At 49.9% G+C, this 16,785-nt stretch overlaps 11 non-coding genes across 11 annotated transcripts; 4 read left to right on the forward strand and 7 right to left on the reverse strand.

The window, feature by feature from the left end:
* The first annotated feature begins 897 nt into the window (after positions 1-897).
* LOC138226874 (5S ribosomal RNA) lies at positions 898-1,016 on the forward strand. The gene has a single exon (XR_011184746.1). It is a non-coding gene; the product is annotated as a 5S ribosomal RNA (ribosomal RNA).
* A 635-nt stretch (positions 1,017-1,651) lies between these two features.
* LOC138226846 (U1 spliceosomal RNA) lies at positions 1,652-1,815 on the reverse strand. Its single transcript, XR_011184721.1, has one exon. It is a non-coding gene; the product is annotated as a U1 spliceosomal RNA (small nuclear RNA).
* A 1,803-nt stretch (positions 1,816-3,618) lies between these two features.
* On the forward strand, positions 3,619-3,737 carry LOC138226839 (5S ribosomal RNA). Its single transcript, XR_011184715.1, has one exon. It is a non-coding gene; the product is annotated as a 5S ribosomal RNA (ribosomal RNA).
* Positions 3,738-4,372: 635 nt separating this feature from the next.
* On the reverse strand, positions 4,373-4,536 carry LOC138226850 (U1 spliceosomal RNA). The gene has a single exon (XR_011184726.1). It is a non-coding gene; the product is annotated as a U1 spliceosomal RNA (small nuclear RNA).
* Positions 4,537-6,342: 1,806 nt separating this feature from the next.
* Positions 6,343-6,461, forward strand: LOC138226842 (5S ribosomal RNA). Its single transcript, XR_011184718.1, has one exon. It is a non-coding gene; the product is annotated as a 5S ribosomal RNA (ribosomal RNA).
* Positions 6,462-7,233: 772 nt separating this feature from the next.
* trnat-agu (transfer RNA threonine (anticodon AGU)) lies at positions 7,234-7,307 on the forward strand. The gene has a single exon. It is a non-coding gene; the product is annotated as a tRNA-Thr (tRNA).
* Positions 7,308-9,186: 1,879 nt separating this feature from the next.
* On the reverse strand, positions 9,187-9,268 carry trnas-cga (transfer RNA serine (anticodon CGA)). The gene has a single exon. It is a non-coding gene; the product is annotated as a tRNA-Ser (tRNA).
* Positions 9,269-10,657: 1,389 nt separating this feature from the next.
* On the reverse strand, positions 10,658-10,739 carry trnas-gcu (transfer RNA serine (anticodon GCU)). Its single transcript has one exon. It is a non-coding gene; the product is annotated as a tRNA-Ser (tRNA).
* A 596-nt stretch (positions 10,740-11,335) lies between these two features.
* LOC138226868 (U5 spliceosomal RNA) lies at positions 11,336-11,449 on the reverse strand. The gene has a single exon (XR_011184741.1). It is a non-coding gene; the product is annotated as a U5 spliceosomal RNA (small nuclear RNA).
* Positions 11,450-11,842: 393 nt separating this feature from the next.
* On the reverse strand, positions 11,843-11,956 carry LOC138226870 (U5 spliceosomal RNA). Its single transcript, XR_011184743.1, has one exon. It is a non-coding gene; the product is annotated as a U5 spliceosomal RNA (small nuclear RNA).
* A 3,299-nt stretch (positions 11,957-15,255) lies between these two features.
* LOC138226859 (U4 spliceosomal RNA) lies at positions 15,256-15,397 on the reverse strand. The gene has a single exon (XR_011184732.1). It is a non-coding gene; the product is annotated as a U4 spliceosomal RNA (small nuclear RNA).
* Between the last annotated feature and the right edge of the window lie 1,388 nt (positions 15,398-16,785).

Genomic DNA, 16,785 nt, shown 5'->3' on the forward strand with positions numbered 1-16,785 from the left:
GGACGACTGACACGAACGGACAAACACAATCTGTGGCGTTTAGCATGACATAGTCTTGCAGGCATCGTGCTGTCTCACTGCAATATTATACCGCTGGAGGAAACAGTCCATCTGGCCATGAAACTCATTTGAACGTCTAGCTACAGCAACTAACAATATCATGATTTATTCAGGATGTGTGGAATCAGCACGTCCCGGAGACAGCTTCCGAAATCGTGAGCATTCTCTGGTGGTAGGGGCGTTCAAGATGGCGCTCAGGTGGGAGGTAAAGTTTAGTGGTTGGGGAGTTTTTTTGAGTTTTTCATGACCTGAATGTTAATTTTTGCTTTTTTTGACTACAGAAAAATAAGGACTTAACACTAGTTGTTTAAACTTCAGTTTTAATTGAAAGAAAAAAAAACGATTTTTTTTTAGGTTTAAAAAGTCCGATATGAGTAACACTGGGAAAAGAAAAGAGAGTGCTGGGTCTTCGAAGGAGAACTCTAAGATACCTCAATCGTATATGTATAGCACTACAAAAAAATCGATGGCAACTAAAGGGAAAAGTGAAGCAGCTGCAGGGGCAGCAACAGGGCGGAGGCGCCGCGCGCCCGGCCGACGTGTTGGACCGGTGCGCTTTACGTGCTGAAATAAACACGCGACAGCCCCGAAATGTTTCCAGAGTGTTGTGCACTGAAGACTTGCCTGGTGCTCCTCTGTGCAGATTGTTTGTCCTCCTCCAGTGCGGGACGAGCCAACACAAGGGAGCGCATTCGCCAACATCCAGGCACGCAATGCGATTTGGAAAGCAGCTCCTTTCCAAAGAGTTGCACACGAACGATCCTTCAGTCCCGCTCGGGGGGCACGGAACCCCCGCCACACACAGCTTCAAGTAGCGAGTCAGGCGCCGGGGCTTTCGCTTACGGCCACACCACCCTGAACACACCCCATCTCGTCTGATCTCGGAAGCTAAGCAGCGTTGGGCCTGGTTAGTACTTGGATGGGGGACTGCCTGGGAATACCAGGTGCTGTAAGCTTTTCCTCTCCCGGCCAGCAGGGGTCGCCGTTGGTGCCGTAGGCTTTGGGAGGAAAACCTGCAGGATGGAAAGGTGATCTATAGCCTCATCTCTAGAGATGTTTTGTTGCTGTGGCATGTGTGTGACCCATGTTCAAAAAAAAAACCCGTCTGTAAAACGAATATCGAAGCTGCCTCTAAATCTGCAAATGAATATGAGTCGATAAACCACTCGTTTTTCGTATAAGTAGACATATATTCATTTGTTACCGATTTCATTCATTGAGCACGGATACAATAGAGGTACAGCCATTCACTGTTTGACATGTCTGCACTGGTACAGAACCGAGCAATCAGAAAACGGGTGAAACTGTCTTTAGACTCAGCATACAGTACCGAGGCCCCCCATGACCAAATAAAGGCTAACCTCGATAATCAGCCTAAAGAACGCAGACTACAGCAAAACGACTGACTTTGAAAAGGGAATGAACGTCCGGAAGGAGTAGTGGAACTAGCTTGAGATGCTTCTCCGGACCCCTAACTAAAAGCCAGCGAGAACCAGCAGCGGCGTCCACTCCTGTCGAACCGGGATCCTTCCGCAGCCACGCAGCTCGTGGTGTCCTAACCCTCCCGTATCTGATTTTGGACCAAGCACATCAGGGGAGAGCGCGAACGCAGTCCCCCACTACCAGAAATTATGCAGTCGAGATTCCCACATTTTGGGAATTCGCAGGGGTCAGCACAGCCGGAGTGCAATGGCCGAGCCTCGCCCTGGGTGAACCTCCTTCTTGATCAAGGTATCTCCCCTGCCAGGTAAGTATGAGTTAAACAGGCCCCTGCAAGCGGCCCGCACCCACAGCACAAATCGCGCAGCCTAGGCCACCTCCTCGCCCCGCACGCCACCGCCTCCTGCTGGGCCCACTCTTTCACACACTCACACGCCACACTAACACTCAAAAGTGTGGGCAAAACGAGAAAACGAGCGCGCCGTTTCCTACACATCTGCAGTCGCCGTTGCGCATTCGCAGCATGTGGATGCAATTCGGCCTCATTTGCATAACTCCAGACCGGCAGATCGCCACGCAAGCTCGCGACGTGCGCCTGCCACACACCGAACAAACCTTTTCAGCAATTTCCAAAAAACGGGCCTGCTCGCCTGCCCACAAGGCTCCGTCTCTAACCTGCTCTCCAGAGCCTGCTGCCTTCTGTGCTTTTCTCTCGGCACCGCTGCAGTGCACACAACTCCTGCAGCGGGAGGGGGGGAGAAAGTTCCCGCGCTCCGCCGCAGGGAAGGCTCGCTCCGTGCGCACACGTCCTTTCGATGCCAGTCCAACAAGTGCTCCGCATTAGCTGCGTCGGGGCTCCGGCGTGTCGCACCTCACCTCACCTCGCACTGCCCCCTCCTTGAATGTCTGCCGCTGGGCATGCCCCACTCTCCTCCGCCTTATCTTATCGCGTGTGAGCACCGACAATGGCCACAATGCCAGGGAATGGCACCTGTAAAGTGTTAATTGGGGCACAGGAACAGCCCGTCTCGTCTCGGGGGGGCCGGCTTCAGAGACAATACAGCAAACACAGCGGGGCGGGGGAAGAAGACGACACCACACATGCGGGTACATTCAGCTCCGGCGGGAACGAGACATTTGTCGGTCTTTTCAAGTGCCGAGAGCCGAGCAATCCTTCACTTGTATCGTTTCTCCCCGGTGACTAGATCTGGCCCTGCGACTCTCGACTGGGCTCACCCCCGGGGCAGCCCAGCAGGTGTGAGCCTGGCCAGCACCCGGATGGGAGATTCCACCCCGGAAAAGCTCCGGTTGCTGCTGCTCCTGCAAGAGGTGTGACTGGGACCAGTAGGGAGCGCTCACCCTGCGGGCTGTGTGGCTCTCTTACGCCCCAGCCTCCTGATGGCGACACTCTGCTGCACAAACAGGCGCCGTCCTTCGGGGGAGGCGTCAAACCGAGGTCCCGACCCTCCTTGGCCATTAGGAAACCCCAGGGCGTCTCTCAAAAAGAGACGCCGGGGGTGTCCCTCTGGTGTTAGTGCTCCCCTTTACCCATCAGTCGGGGTCTCCTCCTAATCCCCGTCTCACCTGTAACAATCAATGACGAGGCCCCCCTGTCCGTGAGATTTAGTACTCGCGCAAGAGACCGGGGGCAGAGCGCGAACGCGGTCCCCCGCCCCCCACAAAGTGCGCGCTCCGGGTTCCCTCTCGGGGCCCTGCAACACAGCGGAAGGGCAGCGAGAAGGAGCCTCTTGCTCTGACGCCGCAAGGCCACAAGAGGGCGGAGGCGCCGCGCGCCCGGCCGACGTGTTGGACCGGTGCGCTTTACGTGCTGAAATAAAAACGCGAAATCCCCGAAATGTTTCCAGAGTGCTGTGCACTGGAGGTTTTTGTCTGGTGAAGACTTGCCTGGTGCTCCTCCGTGCAGATTGTTTGTCCTCCTCCAGTGCGGGACGAGCCAACACAAGGGAGCGCATTCGCCAACATCCAGGCACGCAATGCGATTTGGAAAGCAGCTCCTTTCCAAAGAGTTGCACACGAACGATCCTTCAGTCCCGCTCGGGGGGCACGGAACCCCCGCCACACACAGCTTCAAGTAGCGAGTCAGGCGCCGGGGCTTTCGCTTACGGCCACACCACCCTGAACACACCCCATCTCGTCTGATCTCGGAAGCTAAGCAGCGTTGGGCCTGGTTAGTACTTGGATGGGGGACTGCCTGGGAATACCAGGTGCTGTAAGCTTTTCCTCTCCCGGCCAGCAGGGGTCGCCGTTGGTGCCGTAGGCTTTGGGAGGAAAACCTGCAGGATGGAAAGGTGATCTATAGCCTCATCTCTAGAGATGTTTTGTTGCTGTGGCATGTGTGTGACCCATGTTCAAAAAAAAAACCCGTCTGTAAAACGAATATCGAAGCTGCCTCTAAATCTGCAAATGAATATGAGTCGATAAACCACTCGTTTTTCGTATAAGTAGACATATATTCATTTGTTACCGATTTCATTCATTGAGCACGGATACAATAGAGGTACAGCCATTCACTGTTTGACATGTCTGCACTGGTACAGAACCGAGCAATCAGAAAACGGGTGAAACTGTCTTTAGACTCAGCATACAGTACCGAGGCCCCCCATGACCAAATAAAGGCTAACCTCGATAATCAGCCTAAAGAACGCAGACTACAGCAAAACGACTGACTTTGAAAAGGGAATGAACGTCCGGAAGGAGTAGTGGAACTAGCTTGAGATGCTTCTCCGGACCCCTAACTAAAAGCCAGCGAGAACCAGCAGCGGCGTCCACTCCTGTCGAACCGGGATCCTTCCGCAGCCACGCAGCTCGTGGTGTCCTAACCCTCCCATATCTGATTTTGGACCAAGCACATCAGGGGAGAGCGCGAACGCAGTCCCCCACTATCAGAAATGATGCAGTCGAGATTCCCACATTTGGGGAATTCGCAGAGGTCAGCACAGCCGGAGTGCAATAGCCGAGCCTCACCCTGGGTGAACCTCCTTCTTGATCAAGGTATCTCCTCTGCCAGGTAAGTATGAGTTAAACAGGCCCCTGCAAGTGGCCCGCACCCACAGCACAAGTCGCGCAGCCTAGGCCACCTCCTCGCCCCGCACGCCACCGCCTCCTGCTGGGCCCACTCTTTCACACACTCACACGCCACACTAACACTCAAAAGTGTGGGCAAAACGAGAAAACGAGCGCGCCGTTTCCTACACATCTGCAGTCGCCGTTGCGCATTCGCAGCATGTCCCGGGATGCAATTCGGCCTCATTTGCATAACTCCAGACCGGCAGATCGCCACGCAAGCTCGCGACGTGCGCCTGCCACACACCGAACAAACCTTTTCAGCAATTTCCAAAAAACGGGCCTGCTCGCCTGCCCACAAGGCTCCGTCTCTAACCTGCTCTCCAGAGCCTGCTGCCTTCTGTGCTTTTCTCTCGGCACCGCTGCAGTGCACACAACTCCTGCAGCGGGAGGGGGGGAGAAAGTTCCCGCGCTCCGCCGCAGGGAAGGCTCGCTCCGTGCGCACACGTCCTTTCGATGCCAGTCCAACAAGTGCTCCGCATTAGCTGCGTCGGGGCTCCGGCGTGTCGCACCTCACCTCACCTCGCACTGCCCCCTCCTTGAATGTCTGCCGCTGGGCATGCCCCGCTCTCCTCCGCCTTATCTTATTGCGTGTGAGCACCGACAATGGCCACAATGCCGGGGAATGGCACCTGTAAAGTGTTAATTGGGGCACAGGAACAGCCCGTCTCGTCTCGGGGGGGCCGGCTTCAGAGACAATACAGCAAACACAGCGGGGCGGGGGAAGAAGACGACACCACACATGCGGGTACATTCAGCTCCGGCGGGAACGAGACATTTGTCGGTCTTTTCAAGTGCCGAGAGCCGAGCAATCCTTCACTTGTATCGTTTCTCCCCGGTGACTAGATCTGGCCCTGCGACTCTCGACTGGGCTCACCCCCGGGGCAGCCCAGCAGGTGTGAGCCTGGCCGGCACCCGGATGGGAGATTCCACCCCGGAAAAGCTCCGGTTGCTGCTGCTCCTGCAAGAGGTGTGACTGGGACCAGTAGGGAGCGCTCACCCTGCGGGCTGTGTGGCTCTCTTACGCCCCAGCCTCCTGATGGCGACACTCTGCTGCACAAACAGGCGCCGTCCTTCGGGGGAGGCGTCAAACCGAGGTCCCGACCCTCCTTGGCCATTAGGAAACCCCAGGGCGTCTCTCAAAAAGAGATGCCGGGGGTGTCCCTCTGGTGTTAGTGCTCCCCTTTACCCATCAGTCGGGGTCTCCTCCTAATCCCCGTCTCACCTGTAACAATCAATGACGAGGCCCCCCTGTCCGTGAGATTTAGTACTCGCGCAAGAGACCGGGGGCAGAGCGCGAACGCGGTCCCCCGCCCCCCACAAAGTGCGCGCTCCGGGTTCCCTCTCGGGGCCCTGCAACACAGCGGAAGGGCAGCGAGAAGGAGCCTCTTGCTCTGACGCCGCAAGGCCACAAGAGGGCGGAGGCGCCACGCGCCCGGCCGACGTGTTGGACCGGTGCGCTTTACGTGCTGAAATAAACACGCGAAAGCCCCGAAATGTTTCCAGAGTGCTGTGCACTGGAGGTTTTTGTCTGGTGAAGACTTGCCTGGTGCTCCTCCGTGCAGATTGTTTGTCCTCCTCCAGTGCGGGACGAGCCAACACAAGGGAGCGCATTCGCCAACATCCAGGCACGCAATGCGATTTGGAAAGCAGCTCCTTTCCAAAGAGTTGCACACGAACGATCCTTCAGTCCCGCTCGGGGGGCACGGAACCCCCGCCACACACAGCTTCAAGTAGCGAGTCAGGGGCTGGGCTTTCGCTTACGGCCACACCACCCTGAACACGCCCGATCTCGTCTGATCTTGGAAGCTAAGTAGCGTCGGGCCTGGTTAGTACTTGGATGGGAGACTGCCTGGGAATACCAGGTGCTGTAAGCTTTTCCTCTCCCGGCCAGCAGGGGTCGCCGTTGGTGCCGTAGGCTTTGGGAGGAAAACCTGCAGGATGGAAAGGTGATCTATAGCCTCATCTCTAGAGATGTTTTGTTGCTGTGGCATGTGTGTGACCCATATTCAAAAAAAAAAACCCGTCTGTAAAACGAATATCGAAGCTGCCTCTAAATCTGCAAATGAAGATGAGTCGATAAACCACTCGTTTTTCGTATAACTAGACATATATTCATTTGTTACCGATTTCATTCATTGAGCACGGATACAATAGAGGTACAGCCATTCACTGTTTGACATGTCTGCACTGGTACAGAACCGAGCAATCAGAAAATGGGTGAAACTGTCTTTAGACTCAGCATACAGTAACCACTCGGCCACCTCGTCTAGGAAACTGGGCTGTCCTGACATGGGTTGGCGCACTCCAGTTGATCTTTTTCTTTTTTTTCCCTCATACTCGAGGGTCATTTTCCTGTTCCACATGCGATTTCAACATTTTCCTTGGGAGATGTCAAGCCAGCAAGCCACTGCTGTGGTTCAGTGGCCAGTGTGGAGTTCAGTGGCCCTGTTGTACACAGAAAGCACATTGAGCTCCTTGGACATGAAAAGTTCCAGATAAAAGCCATTTGTCATCCTTTCTCTTGGTGTCGATGTTGCTATTGTATGTAAAGGTGGCAACTTGCTCAGCGAGCAGGCGGAGCACACACCGAATGCAGATGTGTCTGAGTGGTGTGTCCAAGTGGCTGCAAAAGGACAGCACTCCCGGGGCGCCGTGGCTTAGTTGGTTAAAGCGCCTGTCTAGTAAACAGAAAGTCCTGGGTCCGAATCCCAGCGGTGCCTTTTTTTGTTCTGTGTTCTCGAACAGAACTGGTCATTATGGACAACCGCATACGTCTAGACTTAATTAAATGCAAGTATTCATTTCCTGTCTTGAACGACTTGTTTTTCTTAAAATGGATGCAACTTGCAAAACATGAAATACAAACCTCGCTAATCAGCGCTCGCGGCTGGCAAAAAAAAAAGAAGTCAGCAATGTTTTTTTCTTTAACCTTAAGCCTGCTAATGGAGAAGAACCTAGTCGCCACATCACATACATCCGTTTCAACGATAAGAAGGTAACAACTATCCTCACTCCAGAGTAAATCTCACGTTGAGGGCATATTTTTTTCCACTTTACCATGAGTCGGGCTCAGCTGCACAGAGGCGAGAGCAGAGCAATGAGGTCAGGGGGATAGGGGAGTCACACGCTGGCGGTTTGAACACGCGGAAGATCACTGAGGGATCGACAGTATGTGGACCCTCCGTGCGCCATCATTCCACACTCCAGACTCTGAATCCTGCCATCCGAGTTAAGATCTCGGCGGAACCTGAGGCGCAGTTCTTTCTTAAAACGTAATCTGGTGAGCATTTCTAGAATCGTACTTGTATAGATGCAGCCTTTAATGTGTTGCTAGGTTAAAATTTATGACTTCTTGTATTTCAGTAGGCAACTGCCCTCTTGATTTCGGATTGAATTTCTTTATTACAGGGGCGCTTTTATGATGACAGAGTCATGTTCAGGTACTTTGCTTGATGGAGGAAGCTCATTTCGGACTCTGTGATCTGCTCACCTGGAAAGGTCTGCTGTACTACTACAAGAGAGAAGTAGAGTCTGGAGGAAGGGACAATTTTATGATGCTTTGGAAGGTAATGTTTTTTTTTTCTTTGAAATCGAAATGAATCAGAATATCAGTGCAAAAGACAAACTCTTGGTTTGGTTTAAAGAGATATGGTTTTAAAACAGACAAAATGTAGAAAACAGGTGTTTCTCACTTTTGGAAAAGAATGGACCGGGGGTAATATTTTACTAGTTGCAGTGCTAAGCTCACTGGGTTACAGTCCTGCAGTGTCACACCAGGGCCAGTGGTGCAATGGATAATGTGTCTGACTATGGATTAGGAGTTTGGAGGTTTGACTCCTGCCTGGCGCTGGTTGTTTTTAAACACATCAGCCTACTCCCTAAGTAGCCTGTGCTACTTACTGCATTGTAATCGTACCCAGTAAGAGATTTCCTTCATGTAAATGAACTGCACCTGACAGCTTTAGAAAAACACCTGGGCTCAGTACGGTGCTGAGAGCTCAAGTTGTACCAATAAACTTGACAGTAAAAGGTTGTAATTAGTCAAGAAATAAAGTCGAACAACAGCTGCGGGTTTGATTCTGAACGTATCAGATTGCAGCACCTTTTACTTCAATTGACAAATGATAGAGATTCGAAGAGAGATCCTTCAGACCAGCAAGCGAACCCACGGCTATTTCGGTTTTCTATCTAGGCAACGTTGGTGTCTGCAATAGCATACATGAAAGCGTGATGCAATTTCTGTGGCTACATTTGTTGCACGTCATGCACAGTAAGAGTGTTTCTAACACCAAATAAAAAGTCAACAATTAGCGATCACGCCTTCTCCTCAGTTAACCCACTGAAACCCTTGCTGTTAACAGTTCTTTAATGCGTGCTTTACGAGCACCTACATATTGTGTCGGTTCTTTCAGTTTTATTCATTAGGTTTTCAAAGGCATAAGTAGAACACCAGAGGTGCGAACGCAAGATGTGTGGTTATCTGAAGAACTCATTTCCATGGCAGCGGGGCCAAGCGATTTAGCGTTTTTATCGTACCAGGAAAGGAGAAACAGCACTTCGCCTTTGCCGCGCAGGCACAAGGAGACGTGCGGCAGACGCCGTAGTCGGCAGGATTCGAACCTGCGCGGGGAGTCCCCAATGGATTTCGAGTCCATCGCCTTAACCACTCGGCCACGACTACAGCGAGTTCGCCATCGCTGCATTCCTCCTTTAATCTAACACGGAGTGCGACGTGGCTGCGGAAACCTTTTCAAAGTCGCTCTCCGTTAAAAAAAATAAATACCTTTGACAAAATACGTGCCGGCAGATAGACACGCCTCAGAGGGTTTAAGGCTGGCTTCACGTTCAAATGATAAAGTCTCCCCGTCCGGAGGTCAAAATGCAGCTTTGGCAGACAGAACAAACAGCAACAAACCACAAATGTGGATAAGGATTTTACAAGCTGCACCACACTGCACTTTCAAAAGCATTTACATTCCTGTTAGACGCAGGAATTGCCTTTGATTTGCGCGCTTACGAACGCCATGGAAAACGAAACAAAACAAAAGCCCTCAGCTCCTGCACTTGATTATAATGCCGTTACGTGTCGAAGCAGGAATTTACGTCATCCTACCACTGCAACACGGGGAATAGAGGGAAATGAGCACACGCTACGAATCGTCTCAATCATTCCTGTTAGACGCAGGAATTGCCTTTGATTTGCGCGCTTACGAACGCCATGGAAAACGAAACAAAACTAAAGCCCTCAGCTCCTGCACTTGATTATAATGCCATTACGTGTCGAAGCAGTAATTTACGTCATCCTACCACTGCAACACGGGGAATAGAGGGAAATGAGCACACGCTACGAATCGTCTCAATCACTCCCTAGAGTCCTAAGGCGCATTGAAGGGTGCACCCCCATCATTAATCGTTGCGCCTCTGTGAAAGGAAAGCTCTTGAGCAGTCTTTGAAACAGCTCGGATGAAACACTTGATTGCTTCCATGTGCATCTGGAGCCCATTTCTTATTTTCACTTCACGCCCATTAAAGCATTTCTAAAACAGGAGATTCGCGCTTGGGAATGCGCCCTGCCTTACAAATAAAACAGGTCTACGGGTCTGAAACCCGCTCCACGGAAAACAGTTCTGTTGCGCTTTTGATCAAAGGGAGATTCGCTGTTCTTACTTTTTGATGACATAACACCCAAAGGGGCTTCTTTGGAGCTGGATTTCAACCAGCATCCTTGGCGGTATCCTTTACAGTCCTCTGTTCGGTCGACAAGGGACAGAAGGGGGCAGCTTTCCTCACACATACAGTGCAATGTACTGTAGTGTTCCCGTTCATTGAATTTGCAGTTCTGCATCAGACCTCTAACCCGTTTCCTTAGCTTGGATTTAAGCCACGAAGCAGGCTTCTACTGTATAAACGTCTAGAGGAATGACAAACTGTGATTCTGAGAGACTGTCAAAAATCGCTTTCTCCGTTTGCGTTGCAAATAAGTGAAAACGCGGTCTCAACCCAGAGCCAACGTTAGCCTACTATACCATGTTCAGCCACCGCTAGAAAATGTACGGCTCTAGTACCGGAGCGACGAGGATGGGATTCGAACCCACGCGTGCAGAGCACAATGGATTAGCAGTCCATCGCCTTAACCACTCGGCCACCTCGTCGAGGAAACTGGGCTGTCCGGACATGGGTTGGCACGCTCCGGACATGGGTTGGCACGCTCCAGATGATCTTTTTCTTTTTTTTCCCTCGTACTCGAGGGTCATTTTCCTGTTCCACATGCGATTTCAACATTTTTCTTGGGAGATGTCAAGCCAGCAAGCCACTGCTGTGGTTCAGTGGCCAGTGTGGAGTTCAGTGGCCCTGTTTATTATGCCTAATAAACAGGAGATCCTGGGTGATCCTAGATGATTGCAAGCCGTACAGCCTCCGCCATGCTTCCCAGGTGGGATGAGGTTTTGGAGTTGGTATGCAGTGTTTTGTTATCTCCAAACATAACGCTGTGCACATTTACCAACAAGTTCAGCTTTTGTCACGTCTGTCCACAGAACATTGTTCCAGGAGTTGCTCTGGAACATCCACGTGGTCTTTAGCAAACTTGAAAGGGGCAGTGGGGGCAGACACTTCCCGCCCCCCAAAGAAAAGAGCGCCAATCAGACAGGCGGAGACCAAGGACTCACAGAGCAGACAACCACAATCGCCATAACAAGAGCGATTGTGAGCGGTTTTGTTTTCTCTCTTTGACCAGCCCAGCTGCGCCCCACCCGAAAGCAGGGAAGCAGAAAAATTGCATGGAACTCATTCATGCTCCTCTCCACGGAAATCTTTAGTAAAAAGCAAAAGATTTGTATGAAATGAATAGAAACCAGAGTGCGTGGCTGCACAGCTTCAGGAGCCCAGGCCACCTTCAAGGCCTCTGCCCTGCCGGTCGTGGTTGGCAATGCACCTGGCCTTACAAACGAGCCAGTGGGGTCCGTTCAGCTCCGGGCTCATCGCCTGCGGCTCTCGGCTTGCGGGCGTGCCCAATCCGTGCGATAACTCGGAAAACACCCGGCCACACTGTGCCGGAAACGACGCACTCTGGGAAGCCGCTTTGCAAAGCGAGGTCCCAAGATCCCCTGCGGCCGGACACTTCCCGCCCCCCAAAGAAGAGAGCGGCAATCAGACGGGCAGAGACCGAGGACTCGCAGAGCAGACAACCACAATCGCCATAACAAGAGCGATTGTGAGCGGTTTTGTTTTCTCTCTTTGACCAGCCCAGCTGCAACCACCCGAAGGCAGGGAAGCACAAAAATTGCACGGAACTCATTCATGCTCCTCTCTACGGAAATCTTTAGCAAAAGGCGAAAGATTTGTACGAAATGAAGAGAAACCAGAGTGCGTGGCTGCACAGCTGCAGGAGCCCAGGCTGCTTTCAAGGCCTCTGCCCTGCCGGTCGTGGTTGGCAATGCACCTGGCCTTACAAACGAGCCAGTGGGGCCCGTTCAGCTCCGGGCTCATCGCTTGCGGCTCTTGGCTTGCGGGCGTGCCCAATCCGTGCAATAACTCGGAAAACACCCTGCCATACTATGCCGGAAACGATGCACTCTGCTACAATATGATTGCTACATATCTGCATTTGTTGGTTTTTAAGGAGTAAGAGTGCAGGGAGTTTAAACCTGCGATCCAGTGTGTTGAAGTATTTCACAACACTACCCCTAGCACATCTGGAAATAAATCCTCATAATGATTATTGCCCTGGGCATGTACCATAAAATCAGTGAGCATATATATATATATAACTGTGTTGAAGCTAGAGACACAGAATAACTGCAAACACATCCTAAATACAGTGTTCCTGCACCTTTGACCTCATCCAGAATGTATCCTTTTTTGAAAGGGATTGCTGTCAGAATGCACAACTGAATCCCAAACAGAATCTCTAGTCAAATATGATCATTTGTGAAACAGGCAAATGAGTCTCTCAGGTGCCCATTGCTCATTTTCCGACACATTTATGCAATACTTTCACCATGCATTGAGCAATAGGGATTAAAGACACCACAGGTAAGGTTTTCGCGTTGAGCAATAGGGATTAAAGATACCAGAGGTAAGGTTTAAAAGTGATTCTGAGGTGTAACACATCAGCTAGGCATCTGAAATGCGGGGTTTGAGAGCCCTTCAGGGAACACCGTACCTTAAAGGTACCAGAAGTCCACTAGTATAAGCATTAAGTCACTGTCACCCCTGTTACAATGTGATTGCTACATATCTTCATTTCTTTGGTTTTTAAGGAGTAAGAGTGCAGGGGGTCTAAATCTGCGATCCAGTGTGTTGAAGTATTTCACAACACTACCTGTAGCCCGTCTGGAAATAAATCCTCATTCTGATTGTTGCCCTGGGCATGTACCAATAAATCACTGAGCATATATATATATAGCACTGTGTTGAAGCTAGAGACCTGTATGTATAATATGATGCTAAAATGTTATTTTCACATATATTAATGTAATAAATGATTGCTTATGCTTTATAAACAAATCTAATTAAAATAAAAGCTTACGTTTTGTATTTATCTTGTACCATAGAACATGATTTTCTTTGTATTTCAAGCCCACAAAGTGTCCAAATGACGCACTACATAATATAAGGAAGATTATCACATGCATATCGGTATTATCTTTCTTATGAAAATGCATTCCTTTCATTACCTTTTACTTTTTAAAATGAACTCAAATTGTGTATAATGTAATAATTTAAGTAGAATAGATTCTAATAATATAAAGATCCAGTGTATTGCACTGGCCTGGTCAGCCTGGCCTGGTGGATGGTGCACATAGCACTTTCAGTGCTGGAGGTGTTAATGGCGGAGGTGTTGGAGAGTGATAGCTGTGTGGGATGGGTGGGTGAGTAGCTGTCGTGGGTTGTAGCTTTTCCTTTGCAGCTTGTCCTATACCTTCCTCCTGTAGGCGTCCTTGCTCTCTCTCAACTTCTGTTTTAGCTCCCATCATGTAATGATGAACATGATTTACATGACAAAAGGAAGATTATCACATGCATATCGGTATTATCTTCCTCATGAATATGCATTCCTTTCATTACCTTTTAATTTTTAAAATGAACTCAAGTTGTGTATAATGTAATAATTTAAGTAGAATAGATTCTAATAATATAATGATCCAGTGTGTTGCACTACTTCACTGCTTCACTGCTCTATGCCGTCTGGAAATAAATCCTCAGACTACTTACTGCCCTGGGCATGTACCAATAAATTACAGGAGCACATCTATATATCACTGCGTTGAAGCAGGAGACACAATCACTGCAAACACATCCTAAATACAGTGTTCCAGCACCTTTGACCTCATCCAGAATGTATAATTTCTCTCAGGGGCCCATTCCTCATTCTCAAGACACATGTATGCAGTACGTACACTATGCATTGAGCAATAGGGATTAAAGACACCACAGGTAAGGTTAGAAGACATTCTGACTATATTCTAAAATATTGGACTCATATTCTTATGATGGCAGACATGATGCTGTGTTTAAAACCGGGGTTAATGGACATTATATGACTGTCAATTCTGTTTTGTTTTGGAGACTCTTGGCTGCCTATGTGGTACAGTGCAGCGTGAAAAAAACATTTTCCAAAACTGTGTCAGCTCAAAAGTTGTAAGAAAACCTTTCCAGCTGCTTTAACTCTCTTCATTTTTGTCATTTAATTGTCTGTCGGCACTATGTGGTAGGGTTGCATGACAACCCATCTCACCACGGAAAGGAACCTAACAGCTTTTGTAAGAGAGGAGAAAGGGACCTGGCCTGTACGGAGATCGAACCCACAACCTTGGCGTTATTAGCACCACGCTCTAACCAACTGAGCTAACCAGCCTCACGACAGCAATCCTCTCTGTGCTGCAAAAAATCGAACTCAGGGAATTTCTTTTGCCCTCCTTTGAATAGAAAGCCGTGTAATTCAGTGTACGGGCTTTCTCGTGCAGTTTCATGGTTCTTGTAACCCAAATCCTACACTGGCGTGAAGTGCCCCCCCATTTCACAGCATTTTTCAGCTGATTTAAAATGTACCTAAAGGAGAAGCATTATTGAAGACCATCAATTACCAAGAGCATTTGTCAAAGGTTTTGGTGGTCATTTTTAATGACCACAGAGCGCTGTGACCTCGGTTTTACATCTCATCCAAGAGACAGCGCCCTTTTACAACACAGCGTCTCCGTCACTATGCTGGGGCATTGGGACCCGCACAGACCTCAGGGTGAGCGCCCCCCCGCCGGCACCATTAACACCGCTTCCAGCTGGAAACTTTGTTTTTCCCTGTAGCTCACCCTCATCCGGGTACTGACCTGGCTCACACCTGCTTAGCTTCAGTGGGTTTTCAGTTGCGAGTTGCAAGGGGATGCAAGTGATGGAGCCGCTCGCTGCAAAAGCCACTGTTTTGGCTGGGAATCGAACCAGAGCCTCCCACATGGGAAGCGAGAATTCTACCACTGAACCATCAATGCTCAATACCCAGGCCTTCAAAAAAGACGCTTTTTTGGTGCTCTGTTAAAAAAGCGTCGACATTACCTCTTTCAAAAGGCTTCACTTTCCTAGTCAGATTCCAAGGCTCATTGAACCCGGGCTGTTTCCTCCAGCGGTATAGTATTGCAGTTAGACAGCACGATGCCTGCAAGACTATGTCACGCTCTGACGAGACTGTCAAAAATTGCTTTCACCGATTGTATTGCAAACCGGCGGAAGCGGGGTATTGGGAAAAGTTTTCAACTAGCAATAATCGCGCCTCGGCTAAACCTCACAGGCTACGATACTGCCAATGCGCAAAGCTGACGGTTGCCAGGCAACCGCGGGGATCCTATGGAAATCGTTATCAATCGTCTCATGGCATGTCGTTGCTGTAACGCTTCATATTTGTCGTCTTCTTCTTCTAGCTTGAGGTTTTGAAGAATTTCATGACAGACAAGGGCTCCGTCGGGAACAAAGGGCGTTGTGAGAAAACCGTTGCTTATTTTCAGCAGCAGAAATACAACCCTTTAAATACAAGATGACAGAACAATGACGAAGGGCATGCCGGGAGGAACTCATACACTACAGAGGAAAGGGGGCGGGCACGTACAGTTCACATTCAAGCCACAAGTACTCTTCTCGGATGTTGCACAAACAAATCCTAACGTCCTGAAAGCATTGCAGCATGTTTGTGTCCCACTTCCCGTGGCTGCAGGACGACTGACACGAAGGGACAAACACAATCTGTGGCGTTTAGCGTGACATAGTCTTGCAGGCATCGTGCTGTCTCACTGCAATACTATACCGCTGGAGGAAACAGCCCGGGTTCGATGAGTCTTGGAATGTGACTAGGAAAGTGAAGCCTTTTGAAAGAGGTAAAGCACTGCACAACGGAACTGAGGGAGAATCTTACAGGGGATTCTGAGCGGTGTCTGCATACACGCAGTCCGATACGGGCGCTGAAAGCTTGAGCTACTCTCAATGTCATGCTGCCTTTCCTCGGAGTAAATCTGTTACATTGAAAGAATGCTTCTCGCAGGTTCAAAAAGGGACCCTTGTTAATTGGAGAAATCAATGATTTCGAATGAATTCTGTATGCGTTAAAAGACAGCTATAAACAGAAAACATGCAGGACACTGCTCATGATGTTTCCCGAGCCGAAACACAGTGCGTTTTTCCAAGCCATCTGACAAAGCCCGCCCACTGAAAACTGCAGCAGATCGTGTAAAGACGTTCAACTTTGTAACTACTGCACGCACAGGAAGCAGAATAAATTCCTCTTTTCAAACTGTCAAAGGTTTGCTTTGCGAACGCTGCAGGACATCGCACAATCTCTTTTGAACGGGGACAAACCATTTCTTATGGGGCGCAGTAAGTACAGACGTTTAAAAAGCTCCACTCATGCCGACGATGCAGCATGAAGAAGCGCAACCTAACGTTTGACAGACAAAAGCCGGGTGCCGCTACGAGCAATATGAAATCAAACTGACAGCACACGGCGTTTCGCGCTGACTCAAAAGTGATCTCGACAGACGCTGTTCTCTGCATAACGCTGAAAGAGCTAAAGAGCGTTTCTGTTGAGACGTAACAAGCTTGTTTTTATCAATCGTCTCATGGCATGTCGTTGCTGTAACGCTTCATATTTGCGGCCGGACACTTCCCGCCTCCCAAAGGAAAGAGCGCCAATCAGACAGGCGGAGACCGAGGACT

The sequence above is a fragment of the Lepisosteus oculatus genome, unplaced genomic scaffold (assembly GCF_040954835.1).
Source record: "Lepisosteus oculatus isolate fLepOcu1 unplaced genomic scaffold, fLepOcu1.hap2 HAP2_SCAFFOLD_181, whole genome shotgun sequence".
Lineage (NCBI taxonomy): Eukaryota > Metazoa > Chordata > Actinopteri > Semionotiformes > Lepisosteidae > Lepisosteus > Lepisosteus oculatus.